The sequence below is a fragment of the Nelumbo lutea genome, chromosome 2, assembly GCF_056320005.1.
Source record: "Nelumbo lutea isolate HS-2025 chromosome 2, American lotus-T2T, whole genome shotgun sequence".
In the NCBI taxonomy this organism is placed as follows: Eukaryota; Viridiplantae; Streptophyta; class Magnoliopsida; order Proteales; family Nelumbonaceae; genus Nelumbo; species Nelumbo lutea.
The window spans coordinates 113,368,075-113,383,056 of record NC_142685.1 but is presented as its reverse complement, the minus strand read 5'-3'; the positions used below and the strand labels follow the sequence as shown (position 1 = coordinate 113,383,056).

At 36.8% G+C, this 14,982-nt stretch overlaps 1 long non-coding RNA gene, 1 other non-coding gene and 1 pseudogene across 2 annotated transcripts; all 3 read left to right on the top strand.

Moving 5' to 3' along the window:
- Positions 1 to 433: 433 nt before the first annotated feature.
- Positions 434 to 2,148, top strand: LOC148872918 (uncharacterized). The gene is made up of 2 exons (XR_016106812.1): positions 434 to 792; positions 1,632 to 2,148. It is a non-coding gene; the product is annotated as an uncharacterized LOC148872918 (long non-coding RNA).
- LOC148872919 (small nucleolar RNA U19) lies at positions 633 to 766 on the top strand. The gene has a single exon (XR_016108545.1). It is a non-coding gene; the product is annotated as a small nucleolar RNA U19 (small nucleolar RNA).
- Positions 2,149 to 8,921: 6,773 nt separating the features above from the next.
- On the top strand, positions 8,922 to 10,394 carry LOC148872917 (cytosolic sulfotransferase 12 pseudogene; annotated as a pseudogene).
- The last annotated feature ends 4,588 nt before the right edge of the window (positions 10,395 to 14,982 follow it).

The window sequence follows — 14,982 nt, the reverse complement described above, 5'->3', positions numbered from 1 at the left end:
AAAGTATAAATTTCGTAAATAATTTATAAGATAAATTTAATTAAAAAGCACTTGAGTTATTAATACGTGTAAATAATTTATTATTAAGATTATATTATCCAAAACTAAGTTTTAAGTTGTTATTTATTGAAATAATTGGGATGCGACTGGTATAAGCTGTCCGAACCGGAACCAACCCACTGACGGCCCATGTTATAAAATGTTGGGCAATCATAATCTTAGACTGGGCTTAGGTAATTGGGCTTAGTAGGTAACTGAGCCCAACTCAAGTTTAGGCCATGTTTGAAGCCCAGGCACAGAAGTGGCACCAAAGGTTAGAAGTTAGGGCACAGAAGTGCATTTTTGTCATTCCAAAGCCCAAAAGGGCATTTTCGCCATTCAAAAATAATAAATCTCGTTAATAAATAATGCAGAAGCACCTAGGTCGTTTCTCAGAACAAAACCCTAATTGCGTAGTGGCCTCCCAAATTGGTATCCAATGGAAATCCATCAACTCTGTCATTCTCTTTTCTCAATCTGTTTATTCTTTTTCTCTTTTTTCTAATCAACTGGAAATCGCTAGTGGTGATCGGCGAAATGCCTCTTTGAGTAGCCGGATGTGGGTTTCGAGGCTTGTCCTTGAGTCTGTAACATGTTGGCTTAGTTAGGAGGCAGAGAGAAAGTGATCGTTCCTGTCTTCTGGACTGGGTCGATCTTCTCAGGCCTTTTGAGGGGACTTCTCGATGATTCTTCAAATCGACTGTCCTCCAAGCAGCCTTGGACATCTCCATCGTTTCTTTCGAAGTTTTCAAAGTTAGGGTTCCTTCCTTTTCCTTCTTAATTTTCTTTTGTTTTTGATTGATTTAATCAACCAAAAAAATGAAGGATCGATTGCCTCTCGAATAACTGGAAGTGGAAATCAATACGCCGCATTCGGTCCAGACAGAGGCGCACAGTAAGAGACGTGTGTGGTTCGACTTCGGGCGGCACACCTCCATCCCGAACCGTTTGAGGGAAAGGAGCTATTTCTTTCCCAGTTCCTTTCTTAGATTGGCTTCGGATATCTGCTTTCGGTTTTATTAGTTTTCTTTTGTTTTCAGATTACTATCGGAAATATATCTCAGCTCGGAGTCGTTGAAAAGTTCGTTCGGTTGAGATAAAAAAAAATACCTGTTTGTTTTTGCTAAGTTGATATTTGGACCGAAAGTGGTGATTTCACTTAAATTGAGTCCTTCCGTGGATTATCAGTTGCAGAAATTGCCTGAATGAAGCCTAATAACTCACTGATACCGGTGGACTTGGTATAGATAGTTGAGAATGACCACCAATAGAAAAAAGCTCAATAATAAGCTATCCTTGCTCATTATCGCTTTTATCTTCCCGCTGCCGTTTCAACACTTTGACAAAGCATTGAGACATTAATCAAACGCAAATGGACGATTCATACATGAATTTTGTCTCTGAAACTGAAACTTTCAGCTTAGAATGACGATCTGAGGAAGAAGTAGAAATTAATCGGTTCAACTGAATTAGGGTTTTCTACGGTGTATAATAATGAGTTAGATTTTGTTTTTATTTTCTTCTACTCCTTCGATTTCTTCGGACAAAGGAGTGAGAATACTGAAAACCTTACAGAGTGGGTGTGAGTGCAGTGCTGCTTCTTTCGAGGAGGCGTCCGGCGTCCCTCCGGCTCCGGTTATGATCCAGCAGCTGATACGGTCTCTTAGCGTCCTTCCCAACATGGAGCCGCGGTATCAAACCCGCGTAACGGTGGTCGTTCTGTCGACCCAGTGTTGGGCCGTGTTGGAGCAAATAATGGACTTGGGCTGCGTTTCGAATCATTGTAAAACGTCAGGAATCAGTCTAAAACGTATTAACTTTGTGTAGAAGAGTATAAAGTTTTATGTTGATAAAATCGATAGTTGATAAACTTTACAATTGATAGGTTTTGATAAACTTTGTGTAAAAGGGTATACTGTTCTTGATTTACACTGATTCTAAATACAGCCTTAATTTGAAAGAAAAGAATATCTTAATCCAGGAATAGGGGCTGGAATTGGAATGGGTTATTTTGATTTCAACTGTTTGGTTGGATCGAATTAAAGTCTAATTTTCATTCCTGATAGAATGAAAATCCATTTCTGTTGATTTTATTCTCATTTTTGTTCCTATCTGATTGTGGGAATAAATCATTTCTGTTTGAATCAAACTGTGAACCAAATGTATCCTTAGATTTTTTTTGGTAATTCATAAAACAGGAAATATTATCTTTAAGGGCCCAACCGGGTTCGAACCAGTGACCACTTGATCTTACACTCTTTGCCATATATATATATATCATGTGTTGATGCCACGTAAAGCTACGTCATTATTTAAAGGAATTTGTACTGAAATTTCTGTTTAATACTTTAATTAGGCGATTTTGTTTTTTCAAGAATATAGGCTAAAAATTAATTTTTAAATGATAACTCCAGTACAAAATATATCAGCCTTGAGAATCAGTTCTAAATACTTAAATAGACTTAAGCCGAATTTTCAAAAATAAGCTAAATTCGTCTTAAATAGCACAAATAATATCAAACAAAAATCACCGATTTTTGCAAATAATGAGGGTATATAGTTGATCAATTTCCCTAAAGGCCAAAACCCAGGCCTGGGTAATATTTGACCCTCACGTGAACACACGAAAAAAAAAAAAATATGGGTCCTATTGCGGTAATTGTGTCCATGGGTCAGACCCGTATCAGGTCAGCAATATGTAAATTTATAAATATGTATTTATATATTATTTTTTTATTTAATTTATGATTTTAATTTTATATTTATAAAATAGTGGGGCAAGGTGCCATTTAGACACATAGATCTTGAAAAGTTATTGAAAATAGAAAAAATAACTTCAATCGGACATTGGAATGCAAAGTTATGGTCTTGTAAAGTTTACATTCACATTTAGCGTACAATCCGTGATCTGATCATCGATTCACATGGATCAATGGTCCAACTGGCTGGATTGAACGTTTTTTGATTAAGTCAATAAATTTTAACTATTTTCTGGGCTTTACTAAAACCGAACGCCAAATTTTGACCGGATGATGATTCAAACAGTTCAACCGGCTAAATCAACAGTGAATTGAAAACATTGATTTCAATTATATCAAACTCAGGTTAAGATTCATGCCCATTAAAAATTTAATAAATTCCAAACACAATCAACAAGATGCAACCCTAGTAGCTGCTTGGTGCTACAACCAATAATGCTTCTGTTTTGTTTATTGTTTTTCTTTTTTCTTATTCTGTAAATCAGTAGCCAGGAACTCAGATAACCACTATGGAGCACTGTTTACAGTCACTTTCAATTCAATAATGCTTCTCACGGTACATCTAAAACGCTCACTATACAAATTTGTTGTATTCCTAACTACTAATTAGGCCCTCCATTGTCCTCAACCACAAATTCATGGGTAATTTTTCAATCCAGCCTTGCTGCATTTGATATTGATACACCTTCAACATAGGGCTAGGCTATAATAATGATTTCCACAGCTCAAATCCCCAACAATAGACACGGTGCATCTAACCATCTACTTTTAATATCAGGGTCATGATCAAACCACAACCAGCAACAGCTTCGGAGTGGAAAAGCCAGGTTAAGATTGACTATTTAAGAGGGTTTTTTCAAATTTAGACAAATTCTGAGAATTTGATGTTAAAGTCTACACCCACTACTATCATTCAGACAAGCGGCCTTTCATTGTCTAGAAGTTAGACATGTGAAAATTTCTAAGAAATTCTTAATAAAACCTACAATCCACTATCAGGCTATAACTTCCCACCATTCAGGCACATGGCCTTATCATTTTTCTAGAAAATTAGACACGGGGCATTTTCTGAGAAGTTGTTAAAGCCCACAACTCACTACCACCATTTTCAATCCATTCCTAAAAAAATGCAGAAAATGCAGAAATGGTTATCCACAACCACTTCTGCCTACATTCTATCATTCTCACTTACATGGTGTTTGGAAGCATGGGCGCTTTTTGGGATTAAGTTCCAAGACCCATTTTTCACAAAAAAATGCTTCTGCCACGTAGGTAGTGAGCAACACTATGCTGTTTGGTAAGGTGATTTTCATCACCGTTTTTCATGTATATGATGACAGGTAAGCACCACATAGGATACACATCAGTCAACTGTTGGGGGAAACGGTTCACCGATGCATGAAATGCCTATGTTGAGATACATGGGCATTTCATGCATCAGTGGGGTCCCGAATTTCGAGGCATACCTGATTTTTTAATAATCGATTGAACCAAACAATGAGATACATGGGCGTTTGTTGAACCGCCTTTGTGGATCCGACGTGGCACCGTTTTTTTGAAAAACAGCCACGGTTCCAAACATCCCCTTAATCATTAATCCTCTACCTATCATAACAAAAGAAAATTATTGATATTCTAATAATTATTGAAAAGCTATTTTTTATAATTTTAACAATTATTTAAAATATTAATAAGTATAAATTTAACAGTATTAATTTCATAATGCAAATTTAACATTTTTGATTCCCCATGCTTAGTACGGGGTCATTCACTAGTGTGATTAAATAGGAAGTTTTTCTAGAACACGGGTGCTAAACCCCACCACAACTAACCTCTAATGCAAAGCCCCCCAAATGGGTTTTAACTCATCCAAAAAAGCAGTTTAGTCAATGCCTCCAAAACAGACCCTTTGTATTGGTCTTTAGGTTGCGTTAGGTTGCAATATAAATGCAAATATGTACACTACATATTTACCCAATTTTCGGTTCATGAATGCAAACACGATTCACATTTTAAATCATTTTTGCATTGATCTTGTTTGTTTGAAATCGGTGCAAAGTGTGGACCCATCATTAAATGCTCCAACTATCTTATTCTCCAATACCTTAACTTTGGTAAAAAAGTTAATTATCAAAAGAACACAAAATTGTGTCCAAAAGATAGGTACAACAATGCTCTCTTCTTAGAGTACAAGTGTTAGAACAGAAAATACATTTTTGATCTGATAGTCATTACTTTTTTACACATCAAACAAACGCTCGTAAATGTGAACCAGGGTACATAAATACCCCGATTCAGCATTTGTATCGCAAACAAATGGAGCCTTAGGGAAAATTTCACTTTAGTATCCTGAACTTTGGGGGTAGTGTCAAGTTAGTAACCAAACTTTCAAATGTGTCTCTGTGGTACCTAAACTTTTAAAATGTGTCAAATTTGTCCCTGCCGTTAATTGACTGTCAGTTATTTGTTGAAAATGTCAAAATTACCCTTCAAAATAAGACATTATTCATTGTCTTCTACCTTGAGACTAAATTAGTTATCTTCAAAGAAAAAGAGAGAAAAAACATGAAATATGATAAAGGGAAATAATAACTGAAAGCAAAGAAATAACTAAACAAGAATATGTTTCGGATCTAAAGGTAGAAGATAATGAAAAAAGTCTTCTTTTGAAGGGTAGTTTTGACATTTTCAATAGATATCCGACGGTCGGTTAACGACACGGACCAACTTGATGCTTTTTGAAAGTTTAGGTACTGTAGTGACACATTTAAAAGGGTACTAAGGTGGAGTTTTCCTTATTCTTTATCTACCTGATAATAGAAAAGGGGGATCCATTCTCCATCAGACATTTTACCAAGGAAAAGAGCATAAATGCATAATAATATTATATCATTCATGAATCACCAAATGAAAACATGCACTTTAGATCAGAAGTTCAAGATTTTTTTTTTTTACTTCAAAGGCAAAAAAAAAAAAAGAAGAAAAAAGCACACGCACATATACCAAGAACATGCTTTCTATGTTTTTGTTTCAAGAACGATTTGTTTTCAAAGCAAGATGGTTTTGATTTATTTTTGAAACTCATTCACATTGAATAACACCCCATTTCTTATCCATGATCGTGGCCTTGCACAAGGAACAAATTTGACCCTTTTCTAGGAAATAGTCTCTCACACAAAGGATACAATTGCTATGAGTCTACTCGCCAATGACTGTGTGATTTGAAAATAAATATATATATATATTTTTTATTTCTATATTTACGTTCTTTCTATGAATTTCTCTTATTCTCTCTCTCTCTCTCTCTCTACCTATCGTTCTCCCTTAATCTCTCTCATTCTCTTTCTCTCCCGCTCCCTCTCTCATTCTTTTCTTTATTTTACTTACATGCTTATTTGGTATTAATAAGATCATATAAAAGAACATGGGACCAATTTGGTATGGTTCAAAAATCATTACACCAATTTGATAAAAATTCACAAGAAACTATTGGGTATGAAATATACACCAACTTGATTATACAAGTGGTTGGTCCCTTTAGTTCTTTTATACGGTCTGATTAAGGGTGAAGAGAGAGAGAGAGAGAGAGAGAGAGAGAGAGAGAGAAAGAGAGAGAGAGAGAGAGAGAGGTTTTGATTTGGTTACAAACCGAAGCTGAGAGAATAGGAGAGATAGAGGGAGTGGGAGATCGAGAGATGACTATGAGAGTGAGAGAGAAGGGTGGGAGATTAAGAGATAGAGGGAGTGGAAGAGAAACTGAAAACCTATTTTCAGTATAGGCTTTTTGTTGTGTCTAACATGGATTAATAGTCCCATGCCACATAAGCCTTTGATAACATTGCGGGGGATTTTATAATTTGAAATGTAGAGCTGGTTGTCAAAGTTTTCCTGGTTTCTAGACCAACTTGCAACCTAATTTTAAATGTAAAACCGGTTTTGACTATAATTTTCCCTTTAAATTATATGTTTCATTTACATTATATAAAATAATTTTTACTTATCACACTTAATTTTTGTTTGTCTATGATATCATTTGACCTAGACCACTAACCCACCACCTAAAAAGAAAAATAGTTTGATTTCTAGGTTGACACTAAATTTTGTATTACGTTTTCATCATTGATAAAATTATTTCTTATGTATAAAGCTTATTTTTGTTCAATATAATGAATGCATAACATTAGAGATGTACCCAATATTTTATTTTTTATAAATATATAACATTAGATATGTGCCTAAATTGTTCTCTATCTTTTTTTTTTGTGATTCTTTGTATTTTCTATTTTTAAATTTTTTTTATTTGACTATGGCACCATTTCATTTCTAGGTAGATTTTAAATTTGGCATTCCATTTTCATCATTAATAAAAATACATCTTACATTTCATACTTATTTATTTTATTTCTTATTATTTAATTATGACATTATTTATTAATCCATTTGACCCCAAATGGTCAAATTGTTTGCTTACCATCGGGAGGGAAGAAAATGGTTTTGTTTTCATATTACTTTTCAAAATATTTATTTTTATACTATTAAAACTAATAATGTTGATTTAATTACAATAATTTAATGATGAGAAAAATATATTTTAAGTATAGGTTTTAATGAAAGAGAATAAGAAAGTATTTTTATTTTTAATTGGTTATTTTACACTCCATTTCCAACATTAATAAAGGCATTTCTTATTTATCATACTTATTGTTGTTTAATATGTATTATAAGAATGTTCCCAATTTTTTAATTTTTTTTTCCATTTTTGAATTTTATTATTTAATCGTGGCAACATGGATTGACCCATTTGACCCAAAATGGTTTAATTTTGTTACGACCACATAGATGAAAACACTATTTTTTCTAGGTAGGTTTTAAAAGTGTAAACTTTTATGTTATTGATATTATTAAATTATAAAGTATGGATTTGATTTATAAAACTTAATGATGAGAAGAAACAAAAATGGCTTAAATATATAATTTAATGAACACGAATGCAAGTTAATAAGTTAAATGTTGGATTTAATGAGAGGAAATTAAATGCATTAAATATCTTAAAATTACCTCTTTTCAACTCATTTAATATCAATAACCAATTACACTATTTACCCACATTTTTATTAATAAATTTAAGTATAGAAGGGATAAATTTAATCCTAAAAAATTTCAGAAATATTCTTGAGGCCATTCATGCTTTTTAAAGTAGTATAGATTTATTGGATATTGAATTGAATTTGAATTACAATTGCTTTAATTGGATTCTAATTTGAATATGATGTGACTCGCTCTGAATTTGCTCCCTTTATACCCCCATTTGTTGATCCATCATATTCATCTCAATGGTTAACATTGTAGCCTTATTGTTTCATTGTCTACCAAAAAAATAAAGTCTTATTCATAGTTGCATACAAGGTTTTTAAAACTGAACCGGATAGGGAATTGTTTTGGGACTAGTTTCTTGATCGGTCTGATCGTCTAGTTCGAACGAACAACTCGTTCTAACAAAAAAATCAGTGTTTTCAAAATTAGATCGGACTGAAGAATAACTGGGACTGGTTCCATTTCACCCCCAAAACCGTTGATTTATTCAACAAACCGCTAACCTGAGTGATCAAACCACCAGACCATTGTCTGGGTTGACAGTTCGACAGTTTGACCGCCTGGGTTAGCGGTTCGCTGACAAAATCAACAATTTTTTGCCAAAAAGCAGTTTTGAGGTGAAATAGAACTGGTCGAGTGACCCCGGTTCCTGGTTTTTCCGGTCCAACTGTCTGGTCCAGTCTAGTTTTAAAAGCACTGGTTACATGTGAATTTTTGGCTCATAAAAAGGGCATTTACTAAATCACCCCTATGCTTTAACGAATTTACTACTACCCTATAGTTTATAATTTGCGTTTTACTAAACCCCATAAGTTGCAACCCATTTACTTTTGTTCGACCTTATGTTAGATAAAAGAGATGGACAATTTTGCATGAGAAATCTGGGGAGGTAAAGGGTCCAAATCACATCTTTGTCGCTTCCTACATCCTGTTTTCATCACTTCACGCCAAAGTGCGTTATTGTGGACTCCACAGAAGACTGACAATGGAACAAATGGGTCTATTTAGATCGGATTTAGTTCTCTATAGCTTTTTTTGTTTTGGTAAAGAACATTTCCATCCTGAAGGAAGCTGCTTATCTTGGCAAGGCTCTATGTTCGTATGAAGTGTTGAGAGGTCCCAAGTTTGCTTGTCGATCAATTTTCTCTTCTCATCTTATCTGGGCAAGGCTCTATGTCGACGATCCAAGCTCCTCCTTGTCCTAAATATTTGCAGGAAGAAGAGGAACTGATCAATAAGGGAGAGATTAAGCACGTAATCTCCTCCCAACCAAGAGAAAAAGGTTGGATCTTAGATCATTTGTATCAGTACCAAGGCTTTTGGTTCTCAGCTAGGGTACTACAGGCAATGCTCAGATGTCGAGGATATTTCAAAGCTCAGGACAGCGACTTACTCCTTGTTACCAATCCCAAATCAGGGACCACTTGGTTGAAAGCCATTACCTTTGCCACTGTGAACCGTAAGCGTTACTCTTTCTCTCATCACCACCCACATGAACTTGTACCCTTTTTAGAGCTCGATCTCTACGTCCATGGCAAAGTTCCTGACCTTGACACCTTCACCTCTCCAAGGCTCTTCTCTACTCATCTCCCATATATATTGCTCCCGAAATCCGTCAAGGACTCCAAATGCAAAATTGTTTATCTCTGTAGGAATCCTAAAGACACCTTTACTTCATTTTGGCACTTCGCAGGCAAATTGAAATCCTTTAGTGGTCGAGAACCCATTTCACTGCAAGAGGCATTTGATAGTTTCTGCAAGGGGGTCTACGAGTGTGGACCTTTCTGGGACCATATTTTGGGGTATTGGAATGAAAGCTTGAAACGGCCTGATAGGGTGTGTTTCTTCAAGTATGAAGAGATGAAGGAACAACCTACTGCCCACCTCAAAAGGTTGGCTGAGTTTCTGGGTTACTCATTCTCTCCAGAGGAAGAACACAAGGAAGGGGCAGTGGAAGAAATATTAAGGTTGTGCAGTTTTGACCATTTGAGCAATTTAGATGTGAACAAGAACGGGAAACTGGAGTCGGGAGTGGAAAAAAAGGATGTTCTTCCGGCGGGGCGTGGTCGGAGATTGGGTGAACTGTCTTACGCCTGAGAGTGGAGCCGCTCGATCGGATCATTGATCAAAAGTTTGGGGGTTCTGGTTTGACGTTCTAAAGCCAGCCTGTACTTATTGTTTTCAACCATAATTACTTTGTCAGCATGTGGATATATGAATAATATTTACCGATCCAAGTGAAATTGGATTGTTCTCTGGTTAATAGTTTCTGTCAATCGGTAATCAGTGGTGTCGTTTTATTTGTTTTTGAATAATATTTGCTTCCTGCTTGTGCATCTCAAAATGTTTGTTGGGTTCCTGTTTCTGAATACTGTACCCACGGAGTCATGGACTAATACTTGAAGTTCAAGTAGGAACGGAATTCATCTTTAGATATTATTGCTTGTTATAATTATATATAGTACACTGTGATGGCTAGTTGTATTACAGATTGATGTTCAAGTGCTCTTTGCTTTGTATTTCACTCTAGTTTTGGAATTATGATATTAAAATCATTCTGTGCATGGTGACGCCAAATATAATTGAAAATGAGAATGGACATATGGAGGTATTCTTAATTTCTTATCACTAAAACTGGCTGAGGTGTATTTTGTTTCTAAGTTATATCACAGGTTTATGTTTGGATTGGTTTTGGTCTGTGTTTCTCATCTTCTTAGGAGGCCAAGTTGTGATTGTAGCATTATAGTGTGACATAGGAAAATGTTGGCCAGATTTTTTAAATGTATTCCAATTTTTTTCACTTTTTTCCATGGTTTTTGAAAATGACTTGGAGATCGAATCGGTCAGGTGTCCTTTGGAAAATCAACGATTAATGCAGCTAGAACCACACCGATGTGACATTTTTGAAAATTTAAAGAAGAATGATGGAAATATAGTATTTTTAATCCCAATGTTTTTCGAACCATTGTTGACCCAGACGGTCAGACCGGAAACCATTCAAGTGACTAGTTTCATTTTACCCCAAACCCGGTCTTTGGTAAAAAACCGTTGAAATAGTCAATGAACTGTTGATCAAGATAGTTTGACCGTTGAACCGTTCGACCCGGAGAACAATTTGCGACAAGGTTTTAAAAGCTGAGAAATCTCAAATCTGAGACAAAAAAATCTCAGATCTTCTCTCTCGCACGACCAGTGAGAGAGATCTAAGATGTGTGAGATAGAGACATATTTGCACGAGATGGTGAGAGAGATTTGAGATTTGTGAGATAGTGAGAGAGAGTGAGATCTGAGACTGAGAAATCTCAGATCTACTTTTATCGCCAGTTTGCCACCATCGTCGCCACTGCCACTGTTGCCACTGTAAGTCGTCATCGTCGTCGCCACTGCAACTTGCAAGTCCTCCTCCTCCTCCTCCTCCTCCTCCTCCTCCTCTTCTTCTTCTTCTTCTTCTAAACTCTTTCAATCACTAATTCCCTAATATTCCAATCTAATGGGTAAGATGTTTGAACTATTTGAATTGTTTGACCCGGACGGTCGAACCACTGACTCGAAAACCGGTGGCTAGAATGGTTCAATTTCTCGATCAGTTTTTAAACCCTTGTTTAATCCTTCCGTTAACAAACATTGACAATAAAGGAAATATTAGTCAATCATCATAAACAATAGGGGTAGCATTAGTCAATTTTCAAATAGTAAGGTACACTTGGTGAATTAACTAAACCATAAGGAGGGTAGTTTAAGAAATTTATCCTATGTTTAATCAGAACCAATGCGGCCAAATTCAAACTCTTGCACAGATTGAAAAAGCATGAGAATCCCACTACACATTGGGAACATAAGTTATAATAGCCAGAATTTATAAAGTAAACCAACCGCTTTCCATGTATAGATGTGTGAAGATTTTATATGAATCTTCTTCAATTAACATAGCAAGCAAATACTAGGCTATGGATCAATGGTGCTGATTGCCAACCAATTTCGTCTCCTTCAACTTAAAGGCCATCATAGTATATAGAACTAAGATGATTTGGGGATCAAAGAACTGATTATCTGATTGTATTCATTGGTGTATATATACATGATGTTTACATGAGATAAAGATCGAGGTTACAATGAGGAATAATGATTCTCATTACCGAGGTAATCATTATACAATTAAAACTCAGATGGATAATCTCGTGTACAACTAACACCCCCCCTCAAGCGAAATTGGGGGAGCCATAGTGAGCTTGTCACCAAAAGAACTGAACTGAGTAACATGAAGAGGTTTGGTGAAAATATCTACTGTTTGATCTACTGTAGACAAAAAATGCACTTAAAATTGCTTTTGTTGGACCTTGTCTCATACAAAGTGATAATCTAAGGCAATGTGTTTGTTGCGGGCATGATGAACGGGGTTAGAGGCAAGGTATGTAGCTCCGATATTGTCACACCACAGGATAGGAGGAGAGGAGGGAGACATATCCAGCTCTTGAAGTAACATCTGAAGCCAAGCGAGTTCCGCAGCAAGGTGAGCAAGAGAGCGGTATTCTACCTCTATACGAGAGCAGGAAACCGTTGCTGCTTCTTGGATGCCCAAGACACCAATTTAGGTCCATAGTAGATGCAGTACCCACAATGAGAGCGCCGATCGTTAGGGCATCCAGCCCGATTTGAGTCACCAAACCCATGTAATTGAAATGATGAACTCTTAGTAATAGTGAGACCCAAATGAAGGGTGTGTTTGACATAGCACAAGATGCACTTAACATCGACCCAGTGAGATACAGATGGCTAAGACATAAACTGCGATACTTCGTTCATGGAGTAGGCTGGATTAGGTTGTGTCACTGTAAGATATTGAAGGGCACCTACAGTGCTACGAAACAAAGAGGGATCTTCAAAGGGTGAGGAAGGATCTGCAACAAGCTTGGTACTGGTGGCCATTGGTGTGGAACATGGCTTGGCTTCGGTCATCTTTGTGCACTTGAGAATCTCATAAGCATATTGAGATTGAGAAAGATGAAGATCAGTAGATATCTATGTACATTGAATGCCAAGAAAGAAGTGAAGTGGGCAAAGATCATGTAAAGAAAATTCATTGGAGAGGTGACTAATAATGGACTGGATCATTGAAGCATTGGAGCCAGTAATGACGATGTCGTCCTCATACACTAGAATGAGAGTAATATCTGATGATGTGTGAAATATGAAGAGCGAAGCATCAACCTTCGATTCTGTGAATCCTTGAGCAAGAAGAGAATCACACAATGTTGTAAACTAGGCTCTTGGAGATTGGCAAAGATCATAGAGAGAGCGATGAAGCTTACAAACATGATTTGGATATGAAGGATGAGCAAAACCTGGCGGTTGGACCATGTAGACTTCTTCATCAAGGAGACCATGGAGGAAAGCATTACTGACATCCAATTGACGAATGGTCCAAGAGAGAGAAACAACCATGGCAAGGATTAAGCGCATAGTGGTTGGTTTAACAACAGGACTAAAGGTGTCTTCAAAATCAATGCCTTCCAATTGGTGATAGCCTTTAGCAATGAGGTGCGCCTTGAAGCACTCAATAGACCCATCAGGCCTGCATTTGATCTTGTAAACCCAACGACAACCAATAGCTTGTTTGTTAGATGGAAGAGGAACCAAAGACCATGTATTATTTTGTAGAAGAGCATCAAATTCAGCATTCAAAGCTTCATGCCATCGGGGATCTCGTGCTGCCTGTGTATGTGATGTAGGTTCATCATCGTCCATCGTATGAGAAAACATAGCATATTTTGGATTTTGGCGATAAATACCAGATTTGGATTTGGTCTGCATGGCATGGGACGATGTGGCAGTGGACTCACATGGAAGAGGTGGATGAGAGAATGTTGCAGTAAACTCATGAGTTGCAGATGATGGACTAGAAGGAATACCAGATTCTGTATGAGATGGAGATGGTGAATCGGCACCAAATGGATGAGAAACCAACGAAGATAGATCAGTGGAGTGGCTGTTAGTAGCATCATTGGTGTCATTGTGAGGTGCCGAGGCATGACGAACTACTGGAGGAGGGCCCAGTAATGACAGGAATGATTGCTGTTTCGTCTTTGGGGAGGATGCCAATCGTGCATAGGAGAAGGAGTTTTCATGAAACAACACATCTCTAGAAGTGTAAATGCGGCTAGTGGGAACATGAAGACAATGGTAGCCCTTATGATCATCTGTATAACCAACAAAGGTGCATAATTCTGATCAAAAATTGAATTTCTCTTTGTTGTAAGTCCTAAAATTTGGATAGCAGTCATAACCGAAAACTCTCAATAAACCGTAGTCTGGGGACTTACCAAATAAGAGCTCAAGAGGGGATGCATGGCCAGCATTCCGTGATGGAAGTCAATTGATCAAGAAGACGGCGGTGGTATAGGCTTCCAACCAGAGAGAACGAGGTAGTTCGCTTGAGCAAGAAGGGTCAGCCTAGTGTCAACAATGTGTCTGTGTTTTCATACCGCAACACCGTTTTGGGCATGAGAGTGAGGGCAACTGAAACGTTGGATGATACCTGAAGTTTTGATGTAGGATTTGAATTTAAGAAATTCACCCCCTTCATTAGATTGAATCATTTTAAGGGTCTGTCGAACTATTTTTCAACCATTGTGCGAAATAAAATGAAGGTATGGAGTGCCTCAGATTCCAGGTATAAGGGGTATATCTATGTATATCTACTATATGCATCTACGAATGAAATATAATAATGGTGACCAAGTAGAAACAATAGGGGCAGGGTCCCACAAATCTGAATAAATTAACTGAAATGGTTTTGAAATGACACTAGTAGAAGGAACATAAGGAAGACAATGATGTTTCCTTTAGAACAAGAAGAACAAAAACTAAATGTGGATTTGGTAGTGAGAGATAGTTGATGACGCTGAAGTATATCATGCACCAAATGGACATGTGGATGTCCTAGTCTCTGATGCTAACCATATGCAGTCGTTTGAACTCCCATCAAGGCCATTGGTCCCTTATTTTGAGCTTTATTAGGTGTAGTAGATAAGTGGTAAAGACCATTTTTAATTGGTCCGGTGATAAGAGGTGTCTCCAAATGGACATGTGG